Source organism: Myotis myotis, unplaced genomic scaffold (assembly GCF_014108235.1).
Source record: "Myotis myotis isolate mMyoMyo1 unplaced genomic scaffold, mMyoMyo1.p scaffold_m19_p_19, whole genome shotgun sequence".
In the NCBI taxonomy this organism is placed as follows: domain Eukaryota; kingdom Metazoa; phylum Chordata; class Mammalia; order Chiroptera; family Vespertilionidae; genus Myotis; species Myotis myotis.
This window is the reverse complement of record NW_023416323.1, coordinates 41,377,928-41,390,882: the sequence shown is the minus strand read 5'-3', so window position 1 is coordinate 41,390,882 and position 12,955 is coordinate 41,377,928. Positions and strand designations below refer to the sequence as shown.

The 12,955-nt window shown below is 52.1% G+C and overlaps 1 protein-coding gene and 1 pseudogene across 2 annotated transcripts in view; both read left to right on the top strand.

Moving 5' to 3' along the window:
* The window catches only part of TENT4B (terminal nucleotidyltransferase 4B), a 45,411-nt gene that overhangs the window by 12,324 nt on the left and 20,132 nt on the right, over positions 1-12,955 (top strand). The window lies entirely within an intron of this gene.
* On the top strand, positions 5,262-12,609 carry LOC118674162 (annotated as a pseudogene).

The following is a 12,955-nucleotide window of genomic DNA, read 5'->3' as shown; positions in this document are numbered from 1 at the left end:
CCCTTGAGTGTGGCTCTTCCACAAAATACCGACTTCTGTGCAGTGGGCCACGAAGTTTCAATCGCACTGTATGCGCGCCCGCACGTGGTATTTTGTGGAAGAGCCACACTCAAGGGGCCAAAGAGCCACATTTGGCTCTCGAGCCGTGGTTTGCCGATCACTGATTTAAACTATATGGGTAGGTACATTGTTATTAACTTAATTAGGGTCCTCCTAAGCTGGCCTTTGCTAAAAACGTCCTCATTCTGATTGAGGTACGTTCGCTGAGGTCGGCCCCTTCCAATTCTCCCATCCTCAACTCGTGCGTGAATCGGGAGCGCCTCCCCCACGCTGCGGATCCCGCCTGTGCCGTGTCTCCCGACACCCCCACTTCTAACGCCCCTTCTTCAAAATAGACTCGCCCAGGCCGAAAACCGACTTCTGCGCATGGGCCACGAAGTTTCAATCGGACTGTACGTGCGCCCGCACGTGGTATTTTGTGGAAGAGCCACACTCAAGGGGCCAAAGAGCCGCGGTTTGCCGACCACTGGTTTAAGTTTAAAAAATTTGGCTCTCAAAAGAAATTTTAATCGTTGTACTGTTGATATTGGGTCTATTGACTAATGAGTTTGCCATCCACTGGGCTAGGGCGATAATTGATTTCTTCGGCTTCTCTTTTCTCATATTTGCATTCAGTACTATAAATTGTCCTCTGCTTTCTCTGTGTCCCCTAAGTTTTGGTAAGTTGTATTTTCATTTTCATATAGTTAGAAATATCTCTTGAGACTTCGTTTAGGGCCCATGTTTTATTTAATCTCCAAGTATTGTGTGATTAATCTCCAAATATTGTATTTTGGGATTTCCTGGCTATCTTTTTTGTTACTAATTTCTAGTTTAATCTTATTGTGCTCTGAGAGCATACTTTGTATAGTTTCTGTTCTTTTAAATTTGTTAAGGTATAGTCTTGTTAGGGTGTAGAACTGTAATCTGCTTATGTGATTTTTTTGTTGTTTTTTTAAATCTTTATTGTTCAGATTATTACAGTTCCTCTTTTTTCCCCCCATAGCTCCCCTTCACCCGGTTCCCACCCCACCCTCTGCCATCTCCCCAATGTCCTCATCCCTAGGTGCACGATTTTTGTCCAGTCTCTTCCCGCATCCCCCACACCCCTTTCCCCCCCAAGAATAGTCAGTCCCTTTCTATGCCCCTGATTCTATTATAATCACCAGTTTATTCTGTTCATCAGATTATTTATTCACTTGATTTTTAGATTCACTTGTTGATAGATGTGTATTTGTTGTTCATAATTTGGATCTTTACCTTTTTCTTCTTCTTCCTCTTCTTAAAGGATACCTTTCAGCATTTCATATAATCCTGGTTTGGTGGTGATGAACTCCTTTAGCTTTTCCTTATCTGTGAAGCTCTTTATCTGACCTTCAATTCTGAATGATAGCTTTGCTGGATAAAGTAATCTTGGTTGTAGGTTCTTGGCATTCATCACTTTGAATATTTCTTGCCACTCCCTTCTGGCCTGCAAAGTTTCTGTTGAGAAATCAGCTGACAGTCGTATGGGTACTCCCTTGTAGGTAACTGAGTTTCTTTCTCTTGCTGCTTTTAAGATTCTCTCTTTGTCTTTTGCTCTTGGCATTTTAATTATGATGTGTCTTGGTGTGGTCCTCTTTGGATTCCTTTTGTTTGGGGTTCTCTGCACGTCCTGGACTTGTAAGTCTATTTCTTTTACCAGGTAGGGGAAGTTTTCTGTTGTTATTTCTTCAAATAGGTTTTCAATATCTTGCTCTCTCTCTTCTTCTGGCATCCCCATAATTCAGATGTTGGTACGCTTGAAGTTGTCCCATAGGCTCCTTACACTATCTTCATATTTTTGGATTCTTTTTTCTTTTTGCTTTTTCCGTTGGGTGTTTTTTACTTCTTCGTACTTCAAATCTTTGACTTGATTCTTTTTATAAAAATATATTTATTGATTTTTTACAGAGAGGAAGGGAGAGGGATAGAGAGTTAGAAACATCGATGAGAGAGAAGCGTCGATCAGCTGCCTCCTGCACACCCCCTACTGGGGATGAGCCTGCAACCCAGGTACATGCCCTTGACTGGAATCGAACCTGGGACCCTTCAGTCCACAGGCCAATGCTCTATCCATTGAGCCAAACCAGCTAGGGCTGACTTGATTCTTGCGATCCTCTAGTCTGCTGTTGGATCTCTGTATAATATTCTTTATTTCAGTCAGTGTATGCTTAATTTCTAGTTGGTCCTTTTTCATATCCTCGAGGGTCTCACTAGACTTATTGAGGGTCTCACTAAATTTATCGGTGGTTTCTAGAAAATTCTTGAAAAACCTTATAACTGTGGTTTTGAACTCTATATCCAGTCGTTTGCTTTCCTCCATTTCTGTCATTTGTGACCTGTTTCTTTGTCTCCGCATTTTTTATGCTTCCCTGTGTTGGTAGAGTGGCTTTGTGTGCTAGGTGTCCTGTAGGGCCCAGTGGCTCAGCCTCCCCAATTACCTGAGGTGGACACTCTTGGTGCACCCCTTTGTGAGCTTTGTGCACAGTCTTGTTGTAGTTAAGCCTTGGTTGTTGTAGGTATCACTGGGAGGAATTGACCTTCAGGCCAGTTGGCTGTGAGAATCAGCTGTGTCTGCAGTGGGAGAACTTCTGTGCTGGAGACACCCTTCTGGGGCAAGACTTGCTTCATTGGGGTTTTGGTGCTCACTGAGTCTGCCCCCTGAGTGTGTCCCTTATGGATGTGAGGAGCTGTAATCTGGATGGTCCCACTCTGACCACTAGGTACAGTGGTTCCTGGATCTAAGGAGGTGCTAATTTAGCCTCTGCCTGAGGCTACCCAGCAGGAGCTACGGAGAGATCTGCAGATTCCTCTTCTTCGTTTGGGATTTGGAGGTGCCCAGATGAGGCCCAGCTGTGAAGCACTGCAAGCTGCTGTGGGGCCTTGGGCCTTCTTTTGGATGTTCTAGGTCTCTCTGACCCAGCTGCAGTTTGTTAGGTAATTGTAGATTGCAAAGGGCCAGGGCATTCATCTGCAAAAGCCTCTGCCACAGCCTGGGTGGTGTGGTGTGTTTTTTTAAACATATCTCTCTTGAATGTGACTTCCAAATAACATATGGTTAAAAAAATCAGAACGAAGCAACCCATGCGGTGTCTACACATAGTGGAATATTACTCAGCCTTAAAAAGGAAGGAAATTCGACACATGCTACAACATGAACAAACCTTAAGGACTTGCTGAGTTAAAAACAGCCAGTCACAAAAGACAGCTGTGGAATGACTGTATTTCTGAGAGTCCCCGGAAGTAGTCCAAGCCATAGAGACAGGAAGTAGACTGGTGGTTGCCAGGGGCTGGGCGGGGGTGGGGTGGGGTGGGGAGGGTTAGAGAATGGGAGTGTTAGGGGGCGCGAGCTTCATTTGGGGAGAATTGCAAAGTTGTGGAGCCAAGCTCCAGTTGTGCAGCGTAAGTCAGTTCTGGGGACTCTCCGCGGCGTTACATTTTGTTTTAATCGATAATTTGAACCTCAGGCAGGTTCAGTGACTTTACCACGTGTCACGGCTGGTGAAGTGACTTTGTCTTTACCTGGAAGCAGGTTCTTAGCGCTCGTCTCTCACAGGTCTGTGTACCTGTCAGCCTCACCTGGGGTGTCAGATACCCCAGGGGTGGTGTCCATCCCACCCCAGCCTGCCCTGCTCCCCACAGTGCCCCCAGCCTGCCCTGCTCCCCACAGCCCTGCAGGTCGTGGTGTTCTGCTTAGCGAGCTGGGCAAGTAGCTCTCCAGCCCGTTACTTCAAACAGGGTCTCCGTCTGAGGGAGTGAAAAGCAGTCTCCAGTGACCGGAGCCCGGGTGCTCCTGAGATCCTGGCTTATAGGGCCGGGGCGGGGGGGGGCCCTCATATCATATTTTAAAATCGTAGGCAGCACAGGTTGAGAAGTGCTGCTCAAAGGGTCTTTTCAAGCAGAGGTTCAGAATCCCCTAGCTGCGCGGGTTGAAAGTAACAATGCTTATTAAGAAATTTGAGATTATGTCTAAGACTTTTTAGAAATGTGGTCTGGTGTCGAACGTGCTTTTTTTGTTTGTTGTTTTTTGGGTGGTGAGGGATCTGGTTATTGGTAAGCAAGGAGGAGTGTTTGTATTGTTGGAGAGGGAAGGGTGTTTGTGTTTAAACGCGAGGACCGTGTGTCTTCGGGCCTTCATCAGTGAGATTCCTGTGATCGTGTGGACTTGAACTCCTTAATGGCACATGAGGTGAGTCACAGGCAGTTTACAATGCAGACATTTTTCTTCATTTTAATTATGTAAATAAGGCATGAATTTATTTCCTCCTGAGAGGAGAATAACAAAAGATTAATATGTATTTTCCTTGATTTTAGAAAGGAGGAGAGAGGGGGAGAGAGAGAGAAACATCAATGATGAGAGAATCACTGCAGGCCGTCGCTCTATCCACTTAGCCACACCGGCCAGCGCCGTACCATCATTTTTTAAGCCATTTCCCATCAGAGACCCCAAAGGTGTTTCCAGTGGGCCTGCTCAGCACCGCGTGGACGCCCGCACGTGCCTCCTGTGCGCAGGCCCAGTGAGCGCTGGCACGGGGTGGGGATGGATGCTAGGTTACCCCCTCCGAGCTGTGGTGGGTGGAGGGGGGCTCGGGAGAATTCGCTGGACTTGCACATGATTGAGTGGGAACACAGCATCGCAGAGCGCATGTCCGGGTTTTGTTTGTCACCGTCACAGCGACGGGGCCCGCTCTGGGTTTGCCCCCTGAATGCCTGCTGCCCAGCGCCACTGTGCTGGGTGCTGACGGGGCCGCATTCGCCAGAAATGCTGAATTAGGTTTGCGATGTGAGGATGATTAACAGATAATGGTTGCCAGAATAATTGTGTCAAACAGCAAGAAACAGCAAGAGAATGTGATGTGTCCTGCATTTCCTTGGTGCTTGCCTACTGTCATCGTGTTAGAAACTTTAGGTTGTGCATTTAATCATTTTTCTTATAATTTTGATCAACTTGACTACAAAAATAACAACAAACATGCCATTTCAGAGAAGCTCTTTATTATAAGCTGTCAGCTATTTGTTAGTCTCTCAACTCCTGTCTGTGTCGTTGTAAACGATCCTTAAACAATAATTTCCATCCACATGGGAGGTCTCACTGCTTCTGCCGTTTTGCACGGCCTTTTCCCCGGGTCTGCCTGGCCTGAAGCGCAGCGATCGGGGGGGGGGGGGGGGGGGGGGGGGGGCAGATACGCTTCCCGCCATCCAACACTAGGGCCTGCGCGGCGCTGCCTGCCCTGGGCCTCCGAGGGGCTTTCTGTCTCTGTTGTGCGCCCCGTGCCGGGAGCAGGCCGCGCGGCCTTCCAGCCGGATTGCGGGGTCCCTTCTTCCAGGCTCCCGGAAAGACCCTGATGGCCACCACTGAACGCGGGGAACTGCGCTGAGGGCTTCTCCGCTCCTCTCTCCCCCCAGCAGGTTGGGTCTGACCGCCGCGCGTATGGTTGTCTCGGTGCAGTGGCTGTGCGGTTTGCCCCTGGCTGTGTTGGTGCGTGTCTGTGTGTGCGGAGGGTGTGTTGGTGCGTGTCTGTGTGTGCGGAGGGTGTGTTGGTGCGTGTCTGTGTGTGCGGAGGGTGTGTTGGTGCGTGTCTGTGTGTGCGGAGGGTGTGTTGGTGCGTGTCTGTGTGTGCGGAGGGTGTGTAAATGTGTCAGTCATAACGTCCTCCTGTGAGCTGCACTGCTGTGCTGGTGTCTAACTCTCCTGCTTATCACTTCCTTATCTGAAGGTGAGGTAACGGTGGACTTGGTGACATTGAGTGAGGACATTGGTGTTTGTCCTTGGCCAGAGGGTCAGTCACGTGCCCAGCAGCAAGGCGAGGTGCACAGCCGGCTGGCCGAGTGGGAGGCTGTTTTCTCGGAGGCGGCCCGCCGCTGTGCAGACCGTGCCGCTGTGCAGCGCGGCAGGGCCTCAGCAAAGGGCAGCTGAAGGGCAGGTCACGTGTGCCCATGGTGAGGAAGTTGATGGTGGAAGGGCTTGTGTGTGACCTCCTTGGCTGCTGGGAGACCATCCTGTGAAGCCAGCAGTGCCTGGGGGGGGGGGGGGGGCTGGGACGGGCTGTGCAGATTTTACCCCCTGGTGACATGTGAGAAGCTACTGGGACTGTCGGACTAGGTTGTGGTGACCCTTGATTCCTAGGTCCCCTTTGGGTCCTAACAGAATGTGGTCTATAAGTGTTTTAATATTTCTTTTTTAAAAAAGTATATTTTATTGATTTCAGAGGGGAAGGGAGAGGGAGGAATAGAAACATCAATGATGAGAGAGAATCATTGATCAACTGTCTCTTGCACGCCCCCTAGTGGTTATTGAGCCCGCCACGAGGGCATGTGCCCTTGACCAGAACCCGGGACCCTTCAGTCCTCAGGCCAACGCTCTATCCATTGAGCCACACCGGTAAGGCTGTTTTCAGTCTTCCTAAAAGGGTAACAACTTGCTTGTTCGCTTGCTCCACGTGCTAAATGACTAACGTGTCGAGCTGCTTTGTTCGGGTTTTTCTGAGTCGTTCATTTCCTGGCCGCACGGTCTTCCTGTGACTGACTTACAGTCTCACTGTGCTTTGTGGTGGCAGCAGTTACCTGCTGATGGAGTTTGGGTTGGAGCCGCCTTCTGGCTGTTGTGAATAATGCTGTGAGTGTTGGTGTAGAGGTGTCTGCATCTCTGCTTGCAATTTGAGTTTGCACCTCGGGGTGGCATTGCTGGGTCAGATGGTGACACTGTTTAACCTTTGTAGGGCTGCCCAGCTGTTCCGCTGTGGCCACATCAGCTGACATCCCCTCAGCGAGGCAGGGGGCGCTGGCCCTTCTGCTGCATCCTCACCAGCACTTTTTTTTTTAAAATCGTAGCCGTCCTAATGGGTTGAAATGGCATCTCGTGGTTTTGATGGGCATTTCTCTGATGCCTAACGAGGTTGACTATCTTTTCTTGTACATATTGGTTATCTGTGTATCTTCTTTGGAGAAATGTCAATTCTTTTGCCCATTTTTGTGTGGTGTATTTTGTTGTTGTTGTTGTTGTTGTTAAATTGTAGGAGTTCTTCAGATATTTTGGATAGTAACCCTTTATCAGATATGTGATTTGCAAGTATTTTCTCCCACTCTGTTGGTTTCATCTTCCCTTTATTGATAGTGTCCTTTGGTACATGAGAGTTTTCAATTTTGACAAAGTCCAAGCTACCTTTTTTTGTTGCTGTTGCCTGTGCTTGTGATATCATATCCGGCCCTGCTAAATGCCAAGTTCCCTGCCGACTCTGCCACGTTTCTTTTCGTGTTTCCAGCTTTAGTTGGTAAGGTTGGGTCTTTGCTCCATCCTGGGTTGACTTCTGTGTGTGGTGTGAGGTAGGGGTCCTGTATGTGGTGTGAGGTAGGGGTCCCGGGTCATTGCTCTGTGTGTGGATGTCCAGTTTCCCCGGCCCCATTGGTCCAAGGCTGTCCTTCCCCTTTGGCTGCTCTCAGCACCGTCGCTGAAATTGTTCTTATTAGAACGTGAGAATGCACACAAGTATAACATGCTTATCCTCAAAGACTATAAAAACAAAACGAACTAACAAGTTAAATTCATATAAAATGACAAAACCAATAAAAGTGGAAATGAGTGTTATGGGACAGATGACTCAGTCCAGTCAAATCGCTGCCAGTGTGAGCTCGCTATGCCAGCCGTGGTGTCGCGAGCGCATTCCAAGTGCCTTTCTTGCTCCGCCACGTGCCCACTCAGTTCTCTCCCCACCTCCTCCACTCGGAAACCCTCCGAACTTGCGGGTGTGCGCTGTGCACCTGTCAGGGCTGACTGCGCCTGAGGAGTGCAGACCCGTCCTGGTCCCATTTGGCGGTGGTGTGGCGGGAGCAGACACGGGGGCCGGGAATCCCGGGCGGCTCCCCTTCCCAGGGAGGCGCGGGGTGAGCAGGGCAGGCTTCTGCGGGTGTTTTCGGGGTGATACTGAAATGAAAGCACAATGTGAAAGTCCCCACAGGGAACGGATGGGCTGGGATGTGTCCGCCACTTCGCTGAGACCCGGCTCCATGTGTGACTCACATGACTTGGTTCCTGTGATGTCCAGTTGGAACAATTAGAAGGAGATGCTGACATTCTAGTTTTGGGGGGAGGAGCTTGTTTTTCCTTTTAAAAAAAATAATTTTTATTGATTTTTAGAGATAGAGGAAGGGAGATGGAGAGAGGGAGGGGGAGAGAGAGAGAGAGGGAGAGAGAGGAACACCAGTGTGCAAGCAGAACACAGACTGGCCGCCTCTTGTGCCCCCACAGGCTGTGTAACCGGCCGTGTAACCGGCGATCTGATCGGCAGCCCTCGGTGCCCTGGACGGCCACGCCGCGCCAGCGAGCCCACGGGCTTCCCCTTCCTGTGGCGCCTCCATGGGGCGCGGCCATCTGCCTTCCCACGCTGCTCCCCTGGGCGCAGGCCTCAGGCGTCCTCAGTGGTGATTTGTAGCCTGCATCTCACTGCCATGGCTTCCCCCCGCAGCCGGAGGAGAAGGGGTGGCTGGGGTGCTCCCAGGTGAGTGTGTGTGTGTACACTAATTTGGGGGGCTGTCTGATCGCCTAGTGTGTCCCCGGGGCTTCACAGCTTTCCCTGGCCTCAGGGCTGGGGCTGAATGCGTGGAGCCGGCAGTGGTCGGTGAGTGAGCAGGGGCTGCCTGCGTGGGAGCCCATTAGAAAGAGCACCCGGGACAGGCGCCCGCGTGGAGATCGGCAGAGGCTCCGCGCAGCGCACGCGGACGGGAAGGGTAGTGGCAGATGCGCTGGGCATTTACTACTAAATGGATCTGGTCTGAGGCTTACACAACATACATGTGCGGCCGGGGGTTGTGTAATCCATGCTCTAAGTGCTCTGTCTTTCTGTGGTCAGCGTGGCTGCCCCGTGGAAGCGTCAGGCGTGGTTTCTGCTTCGTAGTTTGTGAGGAAAGCTTCTCTGGTTTGGAACGGGGGGGGGGGGGGCGTTGATTAACATGAAGGTGGTCTGCTCTTTGGCTTTCGTCCTTTCTGTTGTCACGATGAACTTCGTGGCTTGTTTGTGGGAGCTGGAGATGGGGCCACATCCTCTGAGTTGTCGCTTTTATTTTAATCCTCATCCTCGTCCTCATCGTCGCCACGGAAGGAAGAAACCACCATGTTCCCTGTCCTGGCGAAAGCAGAAGAGATGCTGGTGACAGTGACTTGACTGAGACAAGCCTACGTGACATTTGTCTGTTAGCGTCTGCCTCTAGCGGACGAGGACCGTGCAGACCCGCCCATCGCCTGATGGGCGTGGCCAGCCATCCAGTGTGCACGGGGCACCGCGAAGCTGGCAGCGCCCGGTGCCCGTCGGGCGGGACGCGGCTGCGCGCCGGCTGGTCGGCCTGGTCGTGGTTGGGCTGGAAGCCTGTCTGGTTGGTTATAAACACAAACGCCACCAGCTTTTCTACATGACAGAACACATGTAAGAAGGGAACAGGGTTTCACTCACTGGAGCATCAAAACCCCCAAATGATTGAAAAGCAAGCCAGACGTGGGAAGAGGAAGGAAAGCCACAGGGAGCACGAAAGACTGGAGAAGCGTGGGAATGCCGTCCTCACAAACCAGTGAACCTGCTTCTGAGGGAGAGGCGTCAGCAGGCAGGAGCAGCCAAGGACGTTTTTGAAAACACGCTCGAGATGAGTTCGGGGGAGGACTGGTTTTGTATGATCAGCTGCTTACCGATTTACACAAGAATTTCGCCGGGTGACCTGAGCCCTACATATTCAGAACGGCAGCAGATCCGAAAAGAAAGCTGACAGACCCACGGCCCGAGTTGAATGCGGCATCGAGGCTGCGTGTGAATCGGGGCTTTGGAGGGCAGGAGGAAGGAAATCCTCTTGGTTTAAGCAAAACCCAGGCGAAGGCCTTTATGTTGCCCGGTGCCGGGGTGCCTGTCGCGCAGCGGCTCCCGGGCGGCTCAGCACCCGGGGCTCCTGGACGTGCCGCGTTCCCCGTGCCGGCTCCCGCCTCCCCTGTTGCCAGGGCTTCCCTCCTGCAGCTGGAGGAAAAGAGGGGGCGGCTGTGGAGACCCCGCTTCTGTTTGTACAGCTCGAGGCCAAGGAAGAGAAGGACCTGCGGAGTGCCGGTGCGCCGCCCTCAGGAAGCCGCCCTGCGGGCTGCGGCCGTGTGCCCGCCCTGGGCCGTGGCCATGGGGTGACGCCGCCGGGGTGTCCCACGCCTGCTCCATCCAGAACCGCAGCCTCCCCGGACGGACCGGACGGACGGCAGGACAGGACTGGCTCCCCACGGAGTTGCTAGGGGAGGGGCCAGGGGCCACGGGACAGGCTGGAGCGTCCTTTTCTCCATCAGTAAAGGGCGCTGGGAGGCAAGATGGCGGGCTCGCGGTGAGCAGACGTCAGGGATGAAAATAGGTCTGCCCAGAAGCAAATATTAAAAGCATTTTCTCTTCAAATATTTTTCCATTCCACCTGATAAAGCATCTTGATTCACCATGGCCGTATCAGCAGTGAAATGGGCGATATCGAACAGAACCATTTTGAAACATTTATTTCCAATCCAGAATGGAGCTTTATACTGTTTGTCATAAATCCACGTACTCTTCTCTTCCAGCTGACGGTGACTGCAAAGTAGAACTTGCTTTGAGATCTGAAGGCAGGACGCAAGTTTGCTACCATCCTTCTGTGGGTATTCCGTATGAACACACCAAGCCTGTCCCTCGGCCAGGTCCTGTGCAGAATTATGGAGAACCAGATTAGAAGGAAAAGATGAGCACTTGGAGCAGGGACCCGCGATAGAACAGCTTAGCAAAGCGCTCTCTGCCACTGCGCACCGTTGGTGTCCTTGTGGTCAGTGTCATAGACGCCGCAGGAAACGGAGTCCTCCAAAAGACAGATGATACTGAGGTTTTCAGTAAAATGCTGTCCTGTTCTCATTTGCCATTTGAGAAAATGCAATCAGATATATTCACTACTATGTTATATAGTAAAATAATAAAATGTCTTTTCAAAAAAAAAAAGGGCGCTGGACACTGAGCAGCTGTTTGAAAAGTTACGAGTGAGTGATAGCTCAATAAAAGGAAAAGTGCCCAGAGAAGCACGTCGGATTTTGTAAGTAGACTCTAGTTTTTGAGCCGTTTGAGGTTCGCGGCAAGTTGAGTGGCAGGTGGAGAGGCTCGTCCCTTCCCACGGGGCCACCTTTGCTGCCGGGTCCTGAGCTCCTGGTGGTGTGCGTCGCGTGGGTTGGATAACGTGTGACGACGCACCCCTGTGTGTGTACAGGACAGTCCCGCTGCGCCCCTCCCCCCCCCAACTCTGCGAACACTCACCCCTTTACCGTCTCCGCATCGTCTTGCCTTTTCCCGAATGAGCTGGAGTCGCACCGTCCGTGTAGCCTCTTCGGTCAGCTTCCTGCGTTTAGTAACACGCAGGTGAGGCGCCTCCGTGCTCCCGGCTCCGTCACTCATCCTTCTCGCACCGGCTGGTCCGCGTTGCCGGGCTGCGGGTTGACCCACCTGCTGAAGGACCCGTGGCTGCTCAGGGCCTGGCAGGATGGGAGAAGCCGCGGTCGCCTCGGCGGGTTCTGTGTGGACACGTCCCCAGCTCACTCGTCAGCACCCAGGAGCGTGGTTGCTGGACCCGACGGTACGAGTGTTCAGTTTTGTAAGAAGCCGCCAGCCGCCCTCCCGCGTGGCTGCCCACGCTGCCCTCCCGCGCGGGGTGTGTGTGTGTGTGTGTGTGTGTGTGTGTGTGTGTACTCCTGCGGCTCCACGTGCTCCCGGCAGTCGGAGTGATCTGGGTTTTGGCCGTTGGGATAGGCGTGCAGTGGTGTCTCGTGGTTTATTTGCAGTTCCCTGGTGACACGTGATGCCAGGCATGTTTTCAGGTGCTTGTTTGCCGTCTGTTTTGGTGAGTGTGTGTGAGGTGCCTGTGTAGGTCTTTTGCCGAGTTTTTGGGTGGTTTTGTTGAGAGGATATTTCTATACCTGTTCCTTATCAGGTTGTGGGTTTTGTGGATAGTGTCTCGAGGCTGCGGCTTGTCTCCTCATTCTCTGATAGTCGGGTACTTCCCTAACCTCAAGGCGAAAAGCTTTGAAACTGGAAAAGGGAGACCTAACGCAGAGACCGCGGGCTGATGGCTAACGACTGCGCAGGACGGTTTGCCTGTACCGTTTATCTTGTTCAGCTCATCTTTTGAAGTGTATGTCAGAATTTTAAAATAAAAATGATACCACAAGAGGAAGGGGGTGCGCGCAGCACAGGGCGCCCATTCCGACGCAGGTGGCATTAAGTGGCAGCGCCTCCTGTAGGTGGGCGTGGCCTTGCAGGTTACCGCCCCCCACACTCCCTAATGCACCCCCCCTCCGCAGGGGCAGCTGAGCTGCCCTTTCTTGTTACCAGTACATTCATTTACCACAGCCGTCTGTTCCTTTTCGCAAAGAGTCATAGGCATAAGTCCACGCAAATAAACAGTCTATACGCATTGAAAAAACCTCACAAAATGGAAAGACAAACAGGAAAGGGTATTTGCCATATGTCTCTATGACAAAAGGTTAATACCCATCTATATATATAAAAGCCTAAGCAACTTTACGACCGAATGACCGGAATGACTGGTCGACCAGTTGCTATGTCGTGCACTGACCACCAGGAGCAGATGCTTAGTGTAGGAGCTGCCCCCTGGTGGTCAGTGCGCTCCCACAGCCAACCTCCCATGGCCAGCCAACCTCCTCTGGTCCCTCCCATGGCCGGCCAATCTCCTGCGGTCCCTCCCCCCTGCCCTCCTGCTCCTGCGCCCCCCACCTGGCTGGCCGGCCAACCTCCCATAGTCCCTCCCACCAGCTGGCCAACCTCCCCCATCCCTTCCCCTGCCCCTCCCCCAGGCCAGCAGGCCCCGATCGGCCCTTGTCGCTGGCCAGGCCTAGGGACCCCACCTATGCACGAAT